Source organism: Genypterus blacodes, unplaced genomic scaffold (genome assembly GCF_046128005.1).
Source record: "Genypterus blacodes isolate CSIRO-AG114 ecotype Tasmania unplaced genomic scaffold, CSIRO-AGI_Gbla_v1 ptg000027l_1, whole genome shotgun sequence".
Classification (NCBI taxonomy): Eukaryota; Metazoa; Chordata; class Actinopteri; order Ophidiiformes; family Ophidiidae; genus Genypterus; species Genypterus blacodes.
In genome coordinates this window covers 946,100-969,840 of record NW_027466840.1, presented here as the reverse complement: position 1 = coordinate 969,840, position 23,741 = coordinate 946,100, and the positions used below count along the sequence as shown (strand labels likewise).

Below are 23,741 nucleotides of genomic sequence, written 5' to 3'. Positions count from 1 at the left end.
AACATGGAGAGAGGAGAGTAAATACAGGAAGCGTATAAATAAAAGCTTTTGTATGCATCCCATCTTTCTTCTCAGCAGGCAACGCTGCACCCTTGATGGTTACATAAGGCAGGAATTCTAATAATAGTCAGATCGTGGCATGAATTAATGGCAACTTGCCTGGCTGGTGAATTGACTGGAATAGATTTGGCTCTTGGTGCCGAGTCTCCGCAGAGGAGTCTCGGGCTGAGCTTCTGGGATTTGAGACTTTAAAGATAAAGGAGGAGTTACATGAGGGAATTTTCAGCTCTCAGCCAAGATGGGAATCATTACTATACTATAGAGAAACCCGATTGAATAACTTAAAAGTGTAATCGCTTGTTTACCACGGAGGGAGAAAGGTTGAGGAAGGCGTCAGGATCATTAAGACGGAGATGGAACACAGACGAGGGAGGGCTCAATAAAGCTCTGAATAACCAGATTGTGTTTCTGCGCTCTGACATCTTTGGAATCCTCTGTGACACGCTCCTGATGTGTGACAGCGAAGGACAGATGGGAAGAGCAGAGGGAGGAGGATTTAAGGGAGGCGGAGGGGAAGGAGGAGAAGGGCGGAGGGAAGGAGGATGGGGAAATTCAGCGGGAGGAAGCCCTGTGCCTTTTGGCAAGGCACTCCAATCGCTCTGTCGGAATGCTGAGCGCAATTCTGAGCAGTTCCGGCGTGCAGAGTTGTGAGTGTGTGTGTGTGTGTGTGTGACCCTTTCTTGCTGCAGCTATTCCCCCAAGGCTGTGAATAAGAATGTAGGTTTTGTCAACGTGCCTCGTCCAATAGGGACGACGGGACAGAGAGGAAGACGCTAGAAAGGAGACGGTGGGAAGACGGGAGCAAAGTCAGTCCCTTTTTTTTCCCATAGGTTTGTGGGAGGCCAGCATCAGTAAGGTAAAGATGAAGAATGTGCTCCTACAGCTGAGCAGACATTGAGGTCAAGGACGTCATCCCTGCCATGCCTGCAGCTGTGATGGAGTGTCAGGTCATCACCATACACATGGCACTGACTAACAAAAGAGCTGAGAAGGAGTCGGTCGGGCAGCAGGGGGAGGGCGAGGAGGAGGAGGAGGGAGGAAGGATGGGGAGACAAAGGCAACACGGGAGACAGAATATTAAAGCGTGGGGTGTAACCTTAAAGTGGTACTGTCAGACGGAAACACACACAGAGAGGGAGGGAGGAGGAGGAGAGCTGGTCAAGATGCAGGAGAAGAGTGTGAATGAATATTAGAGAGAGGGGACCACTCGCCGAAGCAGGGAGGGAGTAAGGAGACTCAAAAGCGAGGAGAGCGTGCAAAAGGGAGATAGGGAGCTCTCACTCTCCTCTGGGAGTGGGGGTGGTGAAAGACAGGAAGACAGGTGAGATGGAGTGAGAGCAAACCAACGGCGAGGTGGGATGAAACGGTGGAAAGTGTGGGGGGGGAAGAGAAATTAGGGAGGAGAGCGGAGATAAAAATAAAGAAGGAGACAGAAGAGACATTTTAGAACAAGCCTCAAACTATCGCCACCAAAACACACTTATCTGGCCGAGGAGCAGACGGTACTTTATCGCCGCCTGCCACTACAAACAGCCCGATTCATCAATAAATGGAATCTGGGTGCAGGTAGATGGGCGCTGTTTAGAGGCTCACAGAGACGGCGGCGTCGTCATGGTGGACGAGGGTATGGCGGCGATTTGTCTCATTATCTACTATGCATCAGTTATTAACGCGGCGTCCCGTCCGCATGTCTAATTAATGCGGGTAGCCAAATGCCAAACCTGATGAAATGAAGCTATGAGGGATTAGCTGGGAATAACAAAAGCTCTGACCGGCATAACTTTGTCTCCCTCGCTCAGGTCGAGAGAGAAAAAGAGAGGAGCGAGAAGAAGAGAGAAGCATCCCTCCATCACTCCCCTCTCTCTCTCTCTCCTTCCCCCCATCCTTAATGAAGACTTTTCCCTTCTGCCGCCGCGTGCCCCCGTTCTCCGAGCATCCCTCCCCTTCCTGCCTGAGCGTTGTCCTAATTCCATTCTGATAGATGGGACGAGGGGAAAAGGCTCATTAAAAATGGCTTTGCTGATTGTGCTGCTGCTGTTATTTCCAGCAAAGACACGCGTACATACAATATATATGTGTGTGTGCGTTAGTGCGTGTGTGTGTGTGCGTGCGTGTGTGTGAAAGTGAGTGTGATGTTTGCAGGTGATAGCGGAGGAGAGGATTTGCGTTGAGATCGTCCAGACTGATGAGAACGAGGGCGATGATTATTAACTGGGTTTGCCCTCTTCTTCTATTTGCAACATTTGAGGAAGCGGAAGAGGGAACGACGACACGGCGGCTCCTGGCAGCCTCATGGGAGCCATTAGTCAGAAAGGCACTTTGGCATTTGTGTAGATGTCAAAGCTGGAGCAGGATGAGGGCACGATGTGGTGTTTACTTCCACTTGTGCAGGAACAGCGGGTGAAGGGGAGTTGAGGGAGGGTGCGAACCTGAACAGGCAGTTCTGCGACAGTCGGTGCGTTCCTCAGCATCCTCCGCCAACAAACGGGACAAAATGCAACTAAATACCCATTTTTGCGGTTTGGGAAGATACAATTCCCAGAACTACAGGCCAAAAAAGAGATGTTTGCTTTCGAGAAAGACGAGCGAGACAGTCGGAGTCATATCAAACAGCATCGGCGGCTCTGAGCCAAGTACGCAGATGAAGCCGTGTCTTAGAATGGAAAGCAATCAGGAAAATGATCTGTACTTGTTTGGACACTCATGCTGTTTCTCTCACCTTGGTTCAAACACGGAAAATACCAACCTTCTTGTTTGCCACCTTTTATTTACACTTGTGAACAAAAAGCTGCCATTTTACGACGGACTTGGATGCCTATAACCCTCAAAACAGCCAGGAAGTATCGTTATGAACAGGGAACATAGAGCTCATGTGCTAAATTGGATTTTGGACGAGCTGATTGATGGAAATCCGCCAGTAGGTGGTGCTAGAAAACCTTATTAAAGTTTGCAGGGCATTACTCAGCTCCCACAAGTCTCGTCATCGGTCAGATCGCACCTCAAAGTGTGTACAGTCGAGTCCTGCGGTGTTAAACGTGTTTTGTTCCCTGTGTTTCTGTAAAATCATCTGTAGTTTGCATGCAGGTGACAAACTCAATTTCTCCTCTGATTACTGAAGCTGTGTAATTGCTGATTTACGGTGCCACTGCCTATGAGCGGAATGATGAGCAACACTGTGACCGACGCTGGCACGGTGAGCCATTTGTAGGAAATGCAAAAAGCAAAGAGGCATAATGTTTTCTATCAGGCATTGAAAGACACCAGTTAAGGTAAATTGCTCTGTTGTTTCATCATCCGAGTCGCTGATGAGTTCCAACGTTTGTTTACACACAACAGCTTTCCCACCATTCCAGATCTGTCGGTCCAATTCAATAACTTGTGCTCCAGGGACAAAAAGGTCTTCATTTTACAGCAGCTTATACATCTCATTAATAATACCGCCTGTAGAGAAAATGTAGAAGAATACTATACTATTATACTACTTTTGAGAGAGCCCGCTGATGCATTCTTGACTCATCCACTTGACTCCTATAGACCTGTGATGACATCGGTGACCGCCCATAGTGGCTGCCATTCGGTCCGGTGATTGCCTCTGCATGATTGCGGAGCGCGGGGGGGGGGGGAAGCAAAGCCCCGCCCCCCTCCCTCCCCTCCTTCTCTCCCTGAGGTTCGCTTTTCTCCTTTGATGCTCTGTGATTCCAACATAATAATAAAGACCCATCACGCTGTTAAAACAAGTGGCTTTATAAATACCTGGATGCGGTGTGATTGCGCCGGCTCGGTAATCACCGCATTTGAATATCAGCCAACCTTTTGGGGGCTTTCTGGAACACACACTGGGACGAATATTTCCCTCGACTTAATCATGCAGCAAAGTTTGAATGGTATTTTTTGAAGGATAACCCTTTTGTCTATCAAATTTGAGCGTTCCGGAGTGTGTATAATTGATACTTATGCTTTTAAAGAGGTTGAACTTTGGGTTTTTTAGCAACAGGATACTGTCTAAGAGCCCCAAAGCGGTTCATAAGTTAACCCTGAATATTTTTCAGATAGTACCATGAAACCAGGAACACTCACTCTTGCATACATCCTTCTCACACACCTTATTCACAGTTATAATCTGTATAAATAGCTTTCAGCGGCCGTGTCCTCCCACGTGAGATCCAGCGAGCATAATACTCTTACACTTAAGGGCTCTGCAGCACAGATGTAATCTCACACATATCACTGCCGAGGGACAGGCATCCCTTTATGCAATCACCAGATCAACAGGCCACAAGCTGCATGCATCTCTTTAAACACACACACACACTTTGAACCTACACTGCACAAACACACGTGTTGTTGAAGGCGACGCTAGTTTCACACGGCTCCACCATTTTGCTGCGAAAGTTGTCGGCCTCATTGTGCACAAAGCTGTCGTTTGGATCCTTGCGTCACTAAATTAAAGCTCAAACGCGAGGGAAGACACATGGGAGTTGTCGCCGCGGTGTCGCCTCGTCTCGTCTCATTCCAAGTGCGCCTTGTGAACGCTTATGCACTTTGAAGGCAGGCCGCTTCTACTTCGTCTTTTCTTTGCTGCTGCCGCCACCGCCACCACGCACACAATGCAGCCAATTAGTTAATGGTGGACAGCGAGGCGAGAAGCCAACCTATTTGCTTCAAACTTGATTTTCTCACATTTACAATTCAAGCTTCTGAACAAAAGTGGGGGAAATAATAAGCCTGATGCATATAATCCAGGAAATCACACGCACACACACACACACACACACACGTAAATAGTTAAAGACAAACAAAAGATGTAGCTGGTATTGACACAGAGCAGCGTGTCTGTTTAAGCAGCAAAAGTAGAGCTGATTGCACCTTGGGCTGTTTCATTCATGTTGCCCTGATCCATTTTTGCCATTCACCCGCCAAAATTATTGAAAGCAACAATCCCTTTCCCGCCATGTCCACTTTTTATTGCGCGTGTATTCATGCATCATCAGCGATGCATGAACACGCATACAAACACGGAACGACGGCTGCACTTTCCCAGACAGACGATGATTGCGATCGTCGTCCTTGTGACACAACAGCGCAGAGGTCGCTTGAGTGAGGAGTCGCAGGGTGAGCGAGGATGTGTGTTCAGACTATGTAAAGCATCACACACACACACACACACACACATGCACGCACATCAGACCTGCTCCACTAGCTTTCCACTTCATAACTGCTGTCTGCTGCCTTGTCTGCAGATTTAACGATGACCCTCAATAAAACTGCAGCATTTGATGTATTTGCTCTGTGGGAAACTTTGGTAATTAAAAAAGCATCTAGTTGAGTACAGCTGTGGTGTAATTGTAATCGTAATGGAGGGAAGTCGGCATGGGGATGAGGCAAATGGAGCTTACAGAGTGAGTTGCATGCTCATAGCACAGACTGGAGCCCTAGTTAACGGCTGTAATGTATTCTCGAGCATCAAAGTCTCAAAGTTGAGAGTTTTAAAGGAGCTCCTCGCTATTGATTTTGCAGGAAGTGCAGCTCCCAGGCTTCATTATATGGGAGCTCTCTCTCTTTCTCTCTCATCCTTTTAGGTAGTGGGCATTTGCACAAACAACAGAGGGTGAGCAATGGGTTGTTGCTTTGGAAGAAAAAATAGTTTCGATAATTTGCTATTTTGCATTCAGATGCTATAAAGAATAAAGCGCGGCTAATGAATGCTGTCCGAACGACTCCATTCCCAAGGGCTTTCGCCGCAATTACCGCACATTTTAATTGAGCACGGCCAAAGAGGGACTGTCAGCGCTCGGCGGGGAGGAAAATGAAAGCCGGGGGTCTGAGTTGTAAATGTGAAGTTTCCCTCGGCTCTCAAGGAGGAACCTCTTTTCTAGCTTGTCACCTTTGAGTGTTCAGAATTGACGAAAAGTGCCAAAAAATCCATGCGTTTCTTATTCTGCGTGCGCCTGTGTGAAGTGTAATGCTTTTTGTTGCGCGAGGACATAATTGTATAAACAGGCTCAAATCCATGCATATTCATTTGTGAATTTTGGTTGTTTTGGTCCTCTTTGTTCAGGGGAGCATGTAAAGGATGAAAACACTCTTTATAGTGCGTATGAGCAAACTGTGCGTGCGTTAGAAATGTCAAACGTGTCTAAACTGCACTGCAGAGCTTAAAATGGGCCTCAGCAGATGGTCAATTGTTTATGTTGGACCTGGAGAGTATTAGACGGATAAAAGTGTAAACATCGGTGTGGGCAATCAATATCTCATTAGGCTGTCTGCTTTGGTTCATGTTTTGTCGCTTTGCATTCTCTGCACACATTTTATCGCAGCTCGAACTGCAGCTATTTGGTGGGGAGGGTTATGCGTTACATGGCATGAGATACAGGAAAATGGGCCCTCACTGATCTCGCCCATGCTCTCCGAGTCCATCATCTGGTGATATGATCGCCGGGCTGAAAAAAAACATCCAAGCAGTAGCGGCGGCGGCACGACTTGCTCTCACCCGTGGATTTCTAGCAGTGGCGTCATCCTTTTTAGCATATTTTTAGACGGAGGAAATCAGGTGTAGGAGATAGCTGGTGGTGCTGGTACACCGGGAGATAATGCAGCAGGAGCCTCAGGCATAGGAGGGCTGCAAGACTCTTGTCAGTTTAGATAAGAGGGAGGAAATAGGACTGGTTGCTGAGGGACCAGTTAAGTGCTTGTCGCTGTCCCTTCAGCTTTCAAACAGCAAGCCAGCTAGACTGCGAGTGGACAGGCAGATGTCCATCTCGTACACAATCAGACACGCAGCCCTGGGTAGGGGTCATTCCCAAATGAGTGCTTGGAGAGCAGGGTTGATTGAAACGGATGTAAAGTTTGCGAGTGAGTTGTGCTTCAACAGCCAAACTTTGGGAAATCCAGGCTTGTTGATGTGAAGGAGAGGAATGTTGCTCAAAGAGACTAGACTGCCCATCATCCTCCAGAGTGGCCCTATATGAAGGAACCTCCACTGAAGAACTCACAGACAACCCTTCAGTTCACTCCAGTGTCACTAACTGTCAGGGTACCATTTAGTGAATTTGTGCCTGTAAATGTGATGAACCTACAGTTGATTGGTATCTGGTCGACAAAGTCCCAGCATGAATGCGGGTCACAGTGAGATGAACACCTGGAGGCACAGGCTGCAACTGCTTACGTAACTGACAAATTGAGCCAAAAAGCAACTGCTTTCTTTTTTTCAAACCCCTCCGGATGTCTTGATAGCAGACTAGAGACACGTTTTCTGCTCCCTTATTGCTGATAATCAATTGTGCTTGTTTTAAAAGGATAGAGTAGCTCAGAGGAATGCTTTGTAAAATCATCCTTGGAATAAATAGCAGGGAAGTAATGCTGGTCTGGCAACGCTCCACTGGTTCAGCCTTCAATGACATCATCATACCGGCTATTCTACACCGCCCCGTGGCAAAGACGAGACCCAGGTTGAGCGGCGCTGTAATCACAGCCGAAGACCCTAATTACCGCTGCTTAGATCCAGTAATTACAGCACGTTTCATTATTTAATTTAGCGCGTGTGATCTCATCGCATTACTTCACTGTAACAGTGGTAATCTCCCCAGAAGGGGTGCTTGAAGTTATTGTGAGACGGAGCGGCGGGTTTGAAATTTTCAAAAGGAAAATCGATGCAGAACCTAATGAAACGCTAACTGTTCATTATTTCATTTCATTTTAAAATGAAACTGCACGCCGTTTAACCGGTGAATTAGACATTAAAGGTGGCAGGCGTCTTTCATTTTCCGCGGCCCTGGTCAGCTGTGATTTCTCTATCTTTCACACCTTCTCTGTATGACGTGCCACCATTCATACAAACCCAATGCGACCGCTCTGGCCACCCGCCGCCCGCTGCCCGCCACCCACCCGCCACCAGCCTTCAGAAGGTCAGCTGCCATCCAAAAAAGTGTTTATTTCGAGGGTAATCGCATAGCATTAAGCACCGAAACGCTGTCCCCCCTCCCGGTCGCGTGGACGATTAGCACCAAGGCCACAGGCCGGATCGATCCACGCCGCTCGGCCGCCTGAGGGATGGGAAGGTCAATGGCAGTGATGAGGGGGGTGGGTGGAGGGGATCTGTCTCAGGCGCTTTCATTATACACTGATATTTTTCATAAACCGGCCGGTGTGATCCTCAGCTACAGAACGCAGGGGAAGGAAGCCACGCACGCATTTTGTTTCCCAGGATGCTGCATGTTAATGCCGAGTGCATCCTCTGGCAGACCCGGATCATCAAGAGAGAAGGAGCTGACTAATCTCAATCCTTAAATTTATGCATGTTCAATAAAGACCATTCATCAGCTTCAACCCCCCCCGGCCCCCACCCATGGCACAGTTAAGCTGCCAAGGGTGGAAAAGTGTGCAGAGACTAGTAGAAGAAGAGGGGATGTGTTGTTTTTGAGTATTGATAAAGGCCTGGCTACTGTCAAAAAAAAAAAAGGATTACAGGGGGAGTTTTCTTTGGCAGGGCGGGGATATTGATTATTGATCAGGTGTGGTAATAAGAGGAGTGGTGTGGGAGGGACCGGAGAGAAGGGATGAGCGGATAAAAGCGTGCAGTGAAATGATGTAGAGGGAAAGAAAGAGTGAACATGATGGTGATGAATATGATGATGGAGTGTGCTTCAGAACCAAATTAGATTTAATTTCATTCGAGTGTGAAGTCAGATCTAGCAAGTTTAGGAGGAAGGAGAGAGGAAGATGAGGTGACGACGGGACGAAAGGAAAGGTGAGGGAAGCAAGGGAGTGAAAAAGGAGGAAGTGGGAATGAAAAAGAAGGCAAATAAAGGTGAAAAGAAAAGAAAGTGCAAACAGGAGGGCTCACTCTGGAGACGAGGCTGTGTGTCTACTGCTCAGTGGACCGTGAGGCTGCACTCTGCACCTCAGTCACACCCTGCTGTTCTCTTCAGGTAAACACACAGACCAAGCTCCAGACAGATGAAATGACACACACATAGGGTACATTCATGCACACACACACACACACACACACACACACACACACACACACACACACACACACACACACACACAGACACTTTACCTCTCAGGTGTTTGCTTTGAGACCTTGGCAAGATGTCTATACAAATGTGGCGAGCAAAATGCGTGTCAAGTGGGAGAGTGTGCGCGCAACCCCTCTCTCTCTCTCTCTCTCTCTCTCTCTCTCTCTCTCTCTCACACTTGTGGTTTTGAGGGGCGATAATTACTCCTCACATCTGCGGCTCGACCTTGCCACCTTTCAGCGACAGCGAGGGCGAGCAGAGAGCCGCCATCTTGCCCTCCCCTTCCCCCCCCAACCCCACCACCCCCGCCTCTTGCTGCTGCCTCCGCTCACCCGCCGCCGGGAAGTCAGAAACATCAATTATGCCCGTAAACAAGTTTGGCCATGTAGAACATTCAATTACACATTAAACATTAATAGCCGCGGCTTATTTCACACATCCATTAGATTGTGTTAAACATGGATACTCAATCTTATTAATAGAGCTTGAGTGACTTGAGCTTGAGGAATTAAATCAGGGAATAATAACGGCGTGATTGGGTGGCATTTGGTTGTAGCGCGGCCTGTCAGGGAGTTTAATGGACGACAGCAGCAGACGGGAATTAATAAGAGATTGTGAATGAGAACGTTTTGCAGTATTGGGAGATGCTGGGCTGAAGAATGGGATGACCGCAGTTACTATTTACTCTGCACATCTCGATTTCTTCATCACAGTTCCCTCTCTTCCTCTTTTTCATGTTTGCCTTCTTCCTTCATGCATTTCCCCTTCCTGCATCCATTGTTCCCTTCTTTTCACTTGCCGTCTTTACTTCCTTGTACTTCATCTATCTACTGTCCCATTCTTTTCCTTCTTTTCCTTCTCTCCTTTCCTTCTCTCTTTCCCTTTCCTTTATTTCCTCTACCAAACCCTGTGTGGTGTTAAAGGTAATACAGCACTTCTACTTGCTGCTTGAAGTAAAAACATCTCTAATTCACCTGCCGTGAAATATGAACATGTGTGAACACGGTTTCATCTTCACAACCAGAAGCCGCTTCGTTCTAATGCGGGGATCGTGAGGCGGGTGAAATATTTAATCAGCGAGAACGAACGTGGGAACATTCTAGAAGACGAGAGTGAGGAATGGAGGGACGGTGAAGTAGACGGGAGGCGAGGGCGCACGACAGCATAAGTATCTGAAGCGACCGCGGGGATGAGAGCTCTACAAGCAGGCCCTATTTCTGTGTGAGTAATACACCTCTGAGACCAGGGAGAGTTGGATCTTCACAAGCTTCAAGAAATACAGCGCAGGGACTGAAGAACCCAGCGGTGGTTAAGCAATATTGGTGTTCGGCAGCCAACCAGTTGTTTGCTTTAGCTTCCCTTTTGTGTTATCACAGCGCATAATAATGGCATAATGACTCTCTTTCTCATCTTCCTCAGTATCCGTTGTGCCTGCACTCATTTGTCAACATCTACATACAGCCAATTTAACAAATAACTATTTAATTCCAAGTGTGTGGAGGTGGAAGTGATTGTGGTTTGAGTCCACTGGAAAATGGACGAAATATGCATTTGCTGACATTTGCGGGATGACTGAATAATACATACTGCACATTTAAATTAAATAGGAAAGCATTACCCGACACTAAAAATCTAAGTCAAGATGTTCTTGCACATAGAGTGACATTAAACAACAAACAATGTATTATTAATGTTTCTGAGGCCTTGTAAGGTTTTTCTACATCCGTGAAATGCCGTGAATTGTAAAAAAAGACAGCAAAATGGATATGTATTTTTTTTTTTATTTAAAAGTCAAACTCGTCACACACGTTTTCACTGTCATTATGCGGTCACAAATTGCGATTTGACCTTTAAGCATCCGCTTTAACTAAAGATAAAGTAGCCGGTCCATTCTTAGCACTCTTCCTGTTTTAGTTTGTAGTTGTCAGCACTTGTTTGTCTGAAAGGCCACAGGAGCGGTGTGTGAAATATAACAGAAAATGCTATTGACTGAGTTCAAGGCCTCGCTGTGAGCTCGCCAGTGTGGATATATCACAGGAATCAGGCAGGTCCGGGCACGGTGCCCGACACTCACCAAAGAGAAGGTTTCACCTCGCTCTGGTCCTCACACGTACAGGCTGGAACATGGAGAGCTGCAGACAAAGAACTAAACCGCTCTACTATGCTGTTGAAAATCTTATTTACTCAAAACAATTCTGCTTTCCTTCTGTCATTATGGCTCCCACGCACACCCAAGTTTAAATTTAATATTTTGATGTCAAAGATGCGTGACAGTCATTTTCAGCTTTTAGAATTGCATATTGGATTTTCATTCAAACAACGACGTCTAATGTAAAACTGTCTGTCTTAATGTTTCCCTTTATTCAACATAGAAACGCACATGTGGCATCAGTAGAGCAGTGAATACAAACAAAGCTATAATAATAAGATGTGAGAATGTACGAAAGGACACAGATGGGTGTATATACTTCTGCCAAGGCTGAACAAGCTGAGACAAAATGTGTTTGAACAATAGTGGCAAAATGAGACAAAAATGACAATAATATACACATTTTTCTCGATTTTTAGAAGGAGGTATTACTTATAAATATGTAAAAATGAATCAATTAACTAGAAAAATGATATTTGTGTGCTAATTTTGTAATAAATGAATCAAAAATGATTATTTATTGGTAGTAGAATTTTAAAATAGGCAAAAGAAGTTTGTCCTCCTGCGTAATAAAATGGTTTACGGCTCGTCTGCAGAGTGTCCTACAGTTTCTCTCGAGGTGAAGAGCAAAGTGTGTTGAGCAAACTTTTCCCGAGCCAGCCGGAACAATCCAGCAGGATGAAAGCATATGGCTTATCTGGAATCCCATGAAGATGAGAGGGATGGTAAACAGGAGGTTTTACACTCTTGGAAGGGTGCGGAAATCAACATCTCAGAGGATAAAAAGAAGAAATATATATATTTATAAAAGATCCTCTTCTCAGTCCTCTGCTCCACCCGCAGTCAACAAGGGGATGCGATGTGCAAAGAGGCAGGAGACGAAACATTTTCTCAAACTGAAAGGTTGTTAATTAGTGTTCATCACACGTTCAGGGGGCGTCGTTTCGACTTTCTAAATTTAAAGACATTGCTGCCGCTATTCTTGTGGAAGTGTTAGAGAAGTATTTTTTCCAACAGCAAACGTGGGAGAAGAGAAAGCTTTTTTTTCTGTCTTGCAATATGTTGTTGTAATGCTTATACATGCAGTATGTCCTGCTGTCCCGTGTGTAATCTATTATTCGATGCATTGCTGGCACCATACGTGTGTATACGTTTCTCCCACAGGCTCATTTTCCACCCTGTGTTGTTTTGTTGACCGTTGTAATATCTCATTCTTGCCCTTGCTTTACTATTTTCAATCTTACACTTAAGCAGGGATATAACTTTCTTTTTCTAATAACCACGGTGGATCTATGTGAGAAGACCTTCCTACCCTTAACAACCTTTGCTCAAAATGACATTGCCACACGAGTCCTGTAACCTCTTTTAAGATATTAATGTGGTAATTGAAAAATGGAGCAGATACTTTTTACAGCACCTCCTAGACAAACATTAAATTCAGTGTCAAGAGTTATTGGTTGGGGCTTTTGGTTCCCGACTTTGCCCATCCAACTTTGCGAAACACCAGCTCACTATATTAGTCGCCAATGGCTTTACCTTCAGTGTTGGCGGGACAGCGCAGAAGGAAGGCGGATAAATTCCTAACCACATTTTGCTTCAATGCCTGTGCCCAATAAATGACATTTTGGCATCAAACCAAAGAATTGGCTCAGTACAGTAACAGCTGGCCCCTGTCTGAGCCATCACATCAGATAATGTCACTGATCTGACACTAATCATGTGTGTGGCTGCTGCCAGTCCACTTGTCGACTTTCCCTCGAGCGACAATTCTATCTCCGCTGATTTCTCTGCACCGAGACATGTGGTCATGCTCTGTGCGAGTGCTTGAAGTGGACACTCCAAAGCAATCACCTGCTATTTGTTTTCAAACATTGCAAGTCAGACACGCGGGTCAACAGTAAAGTAACGGGGACAATGGTAAAAGGATTCCAATATTCAATCTGGCTGCAAGAGCACTTTGTAAACAATCACATGTGGTTGTGCAACATCTGGGTATAAAAACCTCTCTAGTCATGAACGTCTGTATCGTTGTGGGCCTGTTGGTTTTGTATTCTTCTCCATAACGATTTAGACTTATTTAGTGTCGTCGTTAGGTGAAGAAGCACCGAAAAGGGAAAAAAAAAGCAAAAGAGGAAAAGTAAAAAGCTCCCTATCATCAACATCTGCTTCTTGTCATCATCTTGATTAATATGTCTTGGATGTGCGATGCTTAAACAGCAAAATCAAGTTGAGAGGAGTCTTCAAATCACATCTAAATCCTTGATTTAACAGTATCTTGCTACAGAGAGACTAGTGAAGCTAACCAAATGTGTTTTTCTTCATTTCAAAGCCGTCATTCAAGTGATCACAAGACCTCTATCACAGTACCAGTAAACGCTGCTCCTTATGCATACTGTTTAACATCATCTTTAAATGTCCAAAGTGACATGTAAGAGCGCGGGTGAGTGATACTGCCAACTAACTTGAGATCAGCCACAGGCAAATCAACCAATATTCACTCACAATTTAGCGAGGAACACAGTACGACAAAGTTTTCTCAACATAACTTTACAAAAACACTATCCCCAAGGACTCAGTGGTTTGAATTTGTTACATTTGTAACCGACCCTTGCCTCCTCGCATACAGCTCTTATAAAAGCCTCTGCAGCGCCTAGCAACAAATCAGGAAACCACAGTACAATCAAAACAAAAAACGGCAAACTTGGTGTATCAAAATGCCTGATACTAACTTAATGATCATTTTTAAACAACCTCTACGCTGCCCTCCTTTATATTAATATGCAAAAAGTAGTATGGTGTAGAAACAGAGACTAAGGAGTATGCTGGTATGTGCAGCTTGAGGAGTTTAGGCCAAAGAAAAGCTTAAAATGTCAAAAATTATTAAAATAAACAACCCCAGCAGCCTCGTACATATATATTACGGCTGTGTTATGTTGTGTCGGTGTAAACATATTTCTTATATCCCGTGTAACAGTGTCACATTTCATCAGTCATCTTAAACAGCTGGTAATGAAAGGCCGGATCACCCAAGAGCTCCATCCGCCTCCCAATTCCTCTTTCTTCCCGGCTCCGTGGCCCCTTGCGGTGGGAACTCGGAACCTTTGCCAGGCAGTTGCGTGTCACACAGGCCCAGGCTTGTGTGAGCTCAACCCTGGCTGTCCCTCACACACACACACACACGCACACACACACACACTGGGGCTTTGTTATAAATGAGGCCGTGGAGAATGAGATAATAACATTGTGGAATGGGAGTGTGTAAAAATGTGCGGCTGGCTGTGTGTGAGAGAGAGTCTGTGTGTAGCATAATTGTGTCCTCCCATGTGTAAAAACTATCAATCAGGTTCACTTAATGTAGTGTCATTATGAGTAAATTAAAATTCTACAGTGATCGATAGGGTATTGACTGGCATATTACCCGCGTGCACACTGAGCGATCCCTTTTTCACTAATTTCATTCAGTTTATTCTGGATATTAACGCTTTGTTTGCGTGGCTGATAGGAAGCGGTGAGGTGGGCAGATTCTCAATAGTTCTTGATAGCGCGGCTGAATTGTAAAATGTAAATGAGTGCAGTGTTTACACCTGAATTAGCATTGTGTGGTGTCAGATAAAGCTCGATAAGGCGGTGAATAGCTCCCCTCGGACGGCACGTTGGCGTATTCACAAATGCCAGGTCTCCTCAAAGGTCCTTTTCACACAACCAGGACCAATAATTGTGATGAATCAGTAGAGATTATATGTTTTGTGACAAAACCACTGGCTACTATTGAAGACGAGCCAGCTGGAGAGAACCTATCACGTCTCAGAACGGCACGCTCCATACAAATACTGTTTGACTCATCCAGGTCGCATCAGATGGGATTTGTTTTTTTTTAGTTGCTGGACACAAAAATCTATATAAAGTGTTAGTCTTCATATTTGGAGACCTGTTTGCAATGTCAATATTAGCAATTACAAGAGGAAAACCTGCAGACGGGATGACATCCTTAATGACAATTACAGATATTTTATTCATAACTCAGTGGAGAAATTATTTAAGACGGGTCCTCTATTATTCCTGCCAGACACACACACACACGCACGCACGCACGCGCACACACACACGCACACACACACACACACACACACACACCCAAGTTTGCTCAAATATCCAGATACTATTTGGTATTCAGCAGACTCAATCGCAGTGCAGCTTTCCTTTAAGATGCTGCTGGGGAGCTATAAAAATAGCCTGGCACCCCGAGGTGAACTTCAGGGCAGAGCCTACAGGTGGAAGTGTTGTCATATTGAGGAGCAAAGTCAATGATGGGGCCCACCTATGCAAAATGAGCAGTGCAGCAGTAAAACACGCATAACAACTGACTGGTAGGAAGACAAAGGATGTATTGGATCTGGCTGACAGAACCTACATTTTGAGTGTCTGTTGAATTTTGAATGGAATATGTCATAGTGCATACTTCTTCCCTCATTATTTTAACATGACGCAATTTACACTAAAACAAGACACCTAGATGCTCAGAAAAGGCACTACACAGGCAGAATCAACCTCTTTTGTTTTTCCTCGAAATGAAACTTTGATGAGAATACGTTGTAATACAAGTAACACACATTCAGCCGAATCTATTCCAATCTATTCCTACTTACAAGTTTGAGAGTGAGCTACAACGACAACCAAAGTAGTAGCTGACGGAGCTGAAACACATATTCTTCAAACGGTGAAACACGCAGAATCTGTGTATCCCGACCAAAGGCTGCAACTTTATCTGCTCCTTGTTTTGGAGCCGGAGCGGATTCCTCAAACACCTACCGGCCTCCAGAGAGAGAGAGAGAGAATCAAACGATGTGGAATCAAGCATGAGGCAATTCTGCATTCACCTTTTCATACGTTTGTTTCAATGTCTTTGATGCCGTCCGCGATAGCATTTTCCTTGTAACTGCCATGTTGTGACTAAACCACAACGGACGCTCAAAGTGTGTGTTTGTGACCCAGAATGCTGGCAGCACTGACAGGATGTGTGGCACAAACAATAATTTCCTCCATGAAGCCATCCTGAGGCAGTATGAGTGGTGGACTTGCAGGAAGCCTCCGTCGCGTAACGCTAAGGTGCACTGAGCAGCAGCGCCTTCGCAGAAATGAGCAGCGGCAGAGTTACAAATTGGCAGAGTTTTCCCCCGCTTACATAAACCATCTTATTGCAGTGGAAGTGTGTCGCAGTAGTTGGCGTGTTTCATGAGCGAGCTGTCACTTTCCAGGTAATGCTGGGCGCTAATCTTCAGATTTATGTACTAGCAAGAGCTTCAGAAAGACAATCAAGCGCATTTGACAAATTTTCCTGTAATGATTTTTCAGCGTTTTCTGTCACTTTTTTCTTTAATGACTGAAATGATGCAATCATTTTTTTAAAGAGAGGCAATCCTCATTTTTCCGGGCCTTTGCAGTCAGTGTTGCAATTTCTAATTTGCTTACATACTTTATAATTTATGACATTTTAGCACTGCCTTAAACAATGACATGGTTTTATTTCCAATTTCCACATTGTACTTCTCCCCTGCTCCCCCTCTTTCTGGCTTCATTTCCAAGTATCCACGTGAGAGCAGCAGAGACTGACACAGCTAAAGAGAGTGTGCTCACGACAGTGTGGGTGTGTGTGTGTGTGTGTGCCTGCTTACTGTGTGCGGTGGCAATTGTGTGCGGATGGGAAACAGAGGGAAAGTGTGTGATTGAGACTGAGCGAGCCCAGACAGATTATCTCTACCTGGCATGCAGTGTGTGCCGCTCTTTGTGCTCTGTGTGTGCTTCCTTATTTCTCATTAGGACTTAAACACGGGCGGTGTGAGGGGGAATTAACGACACTGAATGAAAGCTATGCCTCCCTTAATAATACCGCTGATCCAATTTAACAAGATGGGATTATGTTAATATAATAATAATAATGCATCCAACTCCAGCTTAGCCTGGCATAATGTCCGCCTTCTAAATTACCTGTTCTGCCTGAGTAATTAATGTGGATCAGACATTGATGACATGATTTTGTCACAAGAGAGACTGTTAATATTCCATCATCTCTTTGGAGAGGGGGGGGGGGGGGGGGTGTGAGTCAGTAATTCTGGTACGCTACGTGGTAACAGCCTCTGCGTGGTCACAAAGCTCACATCGGACAATTGGTCGCACCATGATGGCTCGCTGAATAGTGCTGTGAGAGAAAAGGGGGAATGGGGAAAGATGAAAATAGATATTGGGCCGTGTTTAAGGCTGAAATCTTGGGGGAGGAATAAAAATAGGGGGGAGATTATTCAGTGTCGCCGAGTGTGCAGTGTCAGCTTGTTATTCCTGCATACAGTATCTTGCTTTCTTTTCCCTTCCTGCTATCCTTCAAGCGAGGTGATTATCGTGCCAAGAGGGGAAACATACAAAAGCGAGAGGAAAGAGGGAAAGAGAGCTGGTTGTGTGGTAACAAGATGGCAAATTAATGAGGCTGCGCGTTTCTGTATTTTCCTGTCTCAAAAAAACCCACCAAATGAATGCAAACTGGCAAGACGATGTAATGATTCTCATCGCCTCGCCTTTATCTATCAGATTTTTTGAGGAGACCAAGCAGGAGATTGTCAGAAATAACGGTGGGATTCAGAGTATTAGCAGTGCGAGTCGAGCTGGCATCCTGCGGTGACGTTAGGCTGAAATGTTCGGCGGTGCCATTGTTAAATAATTCAAGTTGGGCACAGGAAGTTTTCTTTTGAAATAAATGGTAAAGTAAGTCTAACAAGGGCAAAAGAAATGGTAAAAAGTCAACAATAAGAACAGATTAAAGCTGACACATTAACTGTTTCAAATACCTTAATGTAAATGTTTCTAAAATGACATTATGTCGCTCTACTATAGTACAAAAAGGACAGTGTATCGTTATTTTAAGTAGAACTCCAACTGCAGCAAAGCCTACAGTGTATACAATGCCATGATCCATTAATTGGAAGAATTACAATGCCAGTATATTATAATAATACTTTTTAGGCTGTAGTGTTGACAAGTTTCCTTCCTGCCCTGCTGAGTTAAAGAGATTCAAGGTTTTGTGAGCAAAATCTTGAATTATGCTTGGTAACGTTTGCCCGGGGGGAAACCCTTTAGCAGGCCCTGTGGTCTCCAGGTAAGGGTCTTTAGTAAGGACAAATATCCCTTTTTGACCAGCAGGGATGTCGAAATAGGGAACTTTTCCATCTGCCTACGGGCCTTAATCTTAAACCATGGACGGTGGAGGACACATCCTCTCCTGTATTTACAATCCTAGACTCAGGCAGGCCACAAAGGACTAATTAACACAAGTTTCTATTTTGGTGTGGGTCAAGTCAGTGATAGCAGAATCATAGTGGGACATGGTGAAGTTGCTTTCTGTGTACACAGAGTATTGCAGGGTAAATACCGCTGTGTTCTTCACCTCTATAGATTTGTGCTGTGCTGCCGTTAGCAGTTGTACAGTGACATTTACTGCTTTGTTAAAGACGACAAACAAGAAAAACAAAACAAGATGGGCTTTTGGATGATTCAGACTCAAGCTTGGGTGATGTGGAAGATATGTTTACAAACCCTTAACCATATCACTCTGAGTAGCATCTCATTTTCAGGTGCAGGGCCCACCCACGACAAAATGCGTGCACACAACGCAAACACACTTATTACAGTCAAACGTTAGTGTGGTTGAGATGTAGAATTCAGGGTGCTGAATAAAGTAGAAGGCCGGCGTGTTCTTGAGGGCTTTTTCATTCACGTTCCCTTGATATCCTACAGACAACCTAATTAATTAGTCTGAATTTATGCCCGTCTCTACACTGTTAATCAAGCCAGTGATGTAAAATAAACAGTTGGAATGCTTTGGACAGATCCCACACTATTAAAAGCATACACACATCTGAAGTAGGTTAGGTAGACGATCTCTCTCTGCTCAAACTCCCATGAAATGTGCACATTATGACCAGCATACAGCCTGCAAGCGGGAGTGCCAGACTGGCAGATGGGTTTGGCCACCCAACGACCTCTGACATTTGCCCTTCAGAGAAGCAAGGCCATGGATCGCGTCCAGTGGTCTTCATCTCGCTCAAATGTACTGCCAAATTGGACGCAGGCCGCTTGAGCTATCTTTGGCCAAGTGCTGTCTCAGAGGAGTCTGTTTGACCTCAACTGATGTTCCCTCAAGATTTTTGGAGATAATATGAGAGATTAAGCCTAATGTAGCAAACACTTTGGCGTTTACAGCGGGTATACAGCTGACAACACAAGCAAACTCCACCATATTCCAGTAATCAGTGCAGGGCATGGACTGCCAAAGTGAGATGACAGGATGATGTAAGAACAAACACATCCCTGATTGCTCCTTAACCAAATTTTGATACGATGCGGTCTTAATCAAATCAGTTTGTCAGTTTATTCGCCGCCTTTGTTCACTTAATGACCAAACCATGCACATACAATGGTAAAATCATATTTTTTTGAAGAGCGGGCGGTAATTAACACAGCTTATTAAAGAGACGTCAGCACGGGAATGACAATAGGAAGGGAGGGCTTGAGGGGCAGAGTCAGGATGCTCGCTTTGACATATCGGAGGTTTCATACGCGTCTTGCTCTTTAATGGAAGAGATGAATCCTTGCATAAAAGGGGTGTCAGAAATGAAAAGAATGCCGGAGGTGATTACTACAGTGTAGCCTCGCTGACTCTGAAATAAGAGCAAATCTAGTCTGTGTAGGGGAAAGAGCGCCGGGGAAAAAAGGAGCTTTTGAGACAAGGTGTTGCAGTTCAGGCCATGCGCCAACACACACAAGGGCATTGCTGATGATGCACTTAATTCTGAGCGCCCCTGAGTGTAATTTCTTTGATGGTTCTGAGTCTCATCCAATATTGTGCCACCATGCCGGTCTGGGAAGAGCTTCGACCACTGGCGCAAACAAACACAGCTTTGACTGACATTCTGCTTAATGTAGAAACGTAGCACATGGAGGAGCTGGTAAACACACTTTCATTTCAAGGCTGGAATGGTTTGCCTTATTGGGGTGGTTATGATTGGACTGGCATAGATCGTAAAAGTCGGAGAGAGATAGTTATAGCCTCATCTTGACACGGCTGCCGATATTGGTTTGTGTTCCAAACAGGGAAGAAAGAATGGATGGGTAGGAAGATATGGTATAGTCGATATGTTGATGGCATTGAAAGTGCAAAATATCTGATCAGTCAGATCAAAGAGGAAGAGATCTCAAATTAGGTGCCCACTGCCACACACAAGTGCACACTCTCACACACTTCTCTTGTGAACTGAGGATCTGATGCTTTGCTGCGGAGCCACTTCTTCCCCTGCCTAACTGGAAGGCAGCGGACACCTTAATGTGCCTTCACCATATGCTGTTAGCTACTGATGGATACCGCTCTCCCCAGGCGCTGGAGCAACTTATCGCGTTTGCCGCTGACACCGCCGCCGCTGATAAAGTTAAAGATGAGCCATCTGTTCACAACATCAGCTCGGTCTAACACGCCAGCATAGATGCGTCCAAGTGTACATGAATTTGCAATGTGCCTAAATTACTGACACACAGGACATCCTATAGCATCTGTATGTGTTTTGTATGAACAGTCAGTCATCTGCCATAATGATGATTTTTTTTTTACAGAAATACCTAATATTCACTTTCGAATACTGGAGTCAAGGAGTGAAACGTTCTGCCAGCATACTGCAATCTAAGCAGATTTCTCCACGTTGGCTATGAGAACGAACGCGCAGTGAATCTGTCGCTCAAGTCTAATTACTGTAGAATGCATTCGTGGTCGCACTAACAAGCCATCAGTCACGTTTCTTTTAAACAACTCGCCCAGCAGTAGTTAGCGGTGGGGAGAAATCAGCGTGACACAACTTTAAGCTCTTGAGAGATTTTGACAATGCCGGGAGGTTTGAAGGGTTTTGTTTTTAGATGCATGTGAGAGAATTCGCCATTGGCAAAATTGGCTGTTAGCCAGAGGGGCATGGCGAAGAGAAGGGAAATGCGAACGCGAAACAGGCCGCGTTGCTCCTCTGATGGTATGGGGTGAGACTGCTCGCTTGCATCCCTGAAACAAAATCTTTCCAACCATGATTCTAATTAATTTATTCGTAAAACTTGAACCAGCGTATACGGCTTAGCGGTTCTAGGCCATGACAAAACAGATGGTGAACTGAAAGCATTGTTTTATCATGGAACGGCTTTGTTGTCATCCACTGAGAGATGAATAAACCGGAACCATTTCAGAGGAAGTCACCCAAGGGTATTACAAAGCGGCCGATATGGATATGGTCCACGGCGGCCCTGTCCGTGGTTTCCTTCTGCCCACAGATCTACTTTCAGACCTCGGCGGCGCAATGATATTTGCTTAAGCGAGCAGCCGGCAGTCAGTCTCGTCTCTGCCAGTGCCGTGCCGCTGATCAAGTGTGGCTCTGTTCCTGTCTGAGACGAGCGCTGCCAGACGTAACGCAATAATGACTGGCGCGCAGCTTGTCGAAAAAGAGAATGGTTTTATTTTTTGCGGCTGACGAAACTGGGATGAACTCTCTCTGTGCGCCGCCCTCGTCTCTCGTTCTCTCTTCCCCTCTCTTTACCAGCTCCGAGGCCCTTGAGCGACAGAGAGCATAATGAGCCAATTGTCATTCCTCGTCTGTAGCCTTTTTACTGACGAGTGTGTAGAAAAATACAAAAAGTAAAACACCGGACATTTCTACTCCATTTCCAAAGGCCTTATCTAAAGCCCAAACATACTTTCAATTTAGTATTCAGCTACCGGAAGAGACAACTGACACTTCGAAAACTTAAGTGATAGATATGAGAAAGTTTGCGGAGGAAGGCATATGAAACTTCCTGCAGAAGTACAACCCAAGAACCTCTGATTCTTATCTGCTTTCTCACATCAGCTACACTGCTAAATCTGACTGCAAATTGACTTCAGTCAGGAACAACGCGACACAAATGCACAGAATGGAAATTAAGTATGAGTGAAGTGAAGGTTGCTACTCGACAATACCGTTGCCGCCACTTAGTGCCTCATGATAAACATCTTTAACACCGCCATTATCCCTGCATTATTTAATGCTTTCAATGTATCAGGCGGCTTCAAAGCGCTGTGACTACTGACCTTGGAACGAGGTGAATGCATTAACTGGATATGACGTGTTAAAAATCTAACATCGTTTAGGCTCGGAAAAGAGCACTTCTCTTATCCAACGTAGTGGACGTGAACCTGCACAGCTCTCCCACAGATGCCTAGTGTGATGTTTGACAGATTTCTCCCTCTCCAGCTAGGCTCACAGTAAATGTCCATCTGGCAGCTTCCCATGGGTACTTATTATTCTCAGCTAGCCAGGAGTTTTCTGTTTCCGAGCAGTCAGCCGGCGTCTGCCTAAAAGAGTCGAGAGCCGGACCAGAACTGCTTGCAGATGCTGTGCCGCGTCGACGAACTATGCGCTCGCACTACCGAGGCACCGGGTTTTCAATTAAAGGATGAGGTGGCTTCGCAACTGGGGTATAACAATAAGGCAGGTGCATCGAGAGTAAGTATGTATTCAGGGCGGCAACCTTTTTGTCTGAGGAACGTTAAGGATGCCAGTTGTCTGTTACACAAGCTCCAACTAAGAAAGGAAATGATGGATTTTCCCTCGAACAGATGCTTGGAACCATAGGTAGTCTGGAAAGGCCCCGCTGTCCTGTTCTGGGAGCCTGCTATGGCAGATTCAATCATGCTGTTGACCTCGAGCATACAGCTGCAGCCTGCTGAGTGTCTCCAAGAGCAGCCCCGATGAAACACCCAGAATGCAGCAGCCGATTCCTTTAAACAAGCGTGGCAGAGGGAAGCAGGGCCACAGGATATTGAAAACGCCACTAGCTGTGTGGCAGTGCACCTTTAAGCAGTAATGCTTTTGCATCCTTATGGCCTTGGAGGTGGTTCTTTGCATGGCAAACTTTTGACCAATCAATGACCAGGAAGTGGTTGTCTGTGACAATTCAGTGCCATATTTTGATGGAAACATGTGTCTGAAGCATGAATTTGAATTGTAACCATAGCAAACCCAGGCTGATCATAGGTTGATTACAATCACTTTAAAATGTGCATAAAGCAAAATATTATTAGAAGTTCCTTTATAAAGACTTTATCAACATTGTGACTGTCCGTAGTGAAAAGGGTTTTGCACTGAGTTGGAAACGCTGTAAAGGTTCATAGATTGCCACATGAGAGATTCCCAAACCCTCAACCCTCTTCTTAAACAGGCGCCATCCGCGCTGTGCTTGTTTAAGTCAACACTGCCGGTGTATTCTTTGAACAATCTGGGCCATTTGATTCTCATTTGAATAAAATTCAAATCGAAGGCACAGAGCACACAAGCCACTTGGCAGGAAAAGAAGCCGCCACTGTGTGTGTGTGTGCACATGTGAGGAAAGGGGATGAGGGAGGATTGCAGAGCGTTGCATACCTTACTGAGCAAACATCCGCATATTGGAGCTGAATTAAC

General features: G+C 45.3%; 1 protein-coding gene across 5 annotated transcripts in view; it reads right to left on the bottom strand.

The window, feature by feature from the left end:
* LOC142993127 (receptor-type tyrosine-protein phosphatase delta) overlaps nucleotides 1–23,741 on the bottom strand; it is a 297,399-nt gene that overhangs the window by 193,820 nt on the left and 79,838 nt on the right. The gene's annotated exons all lie outside the window — the stretch shown is intronic.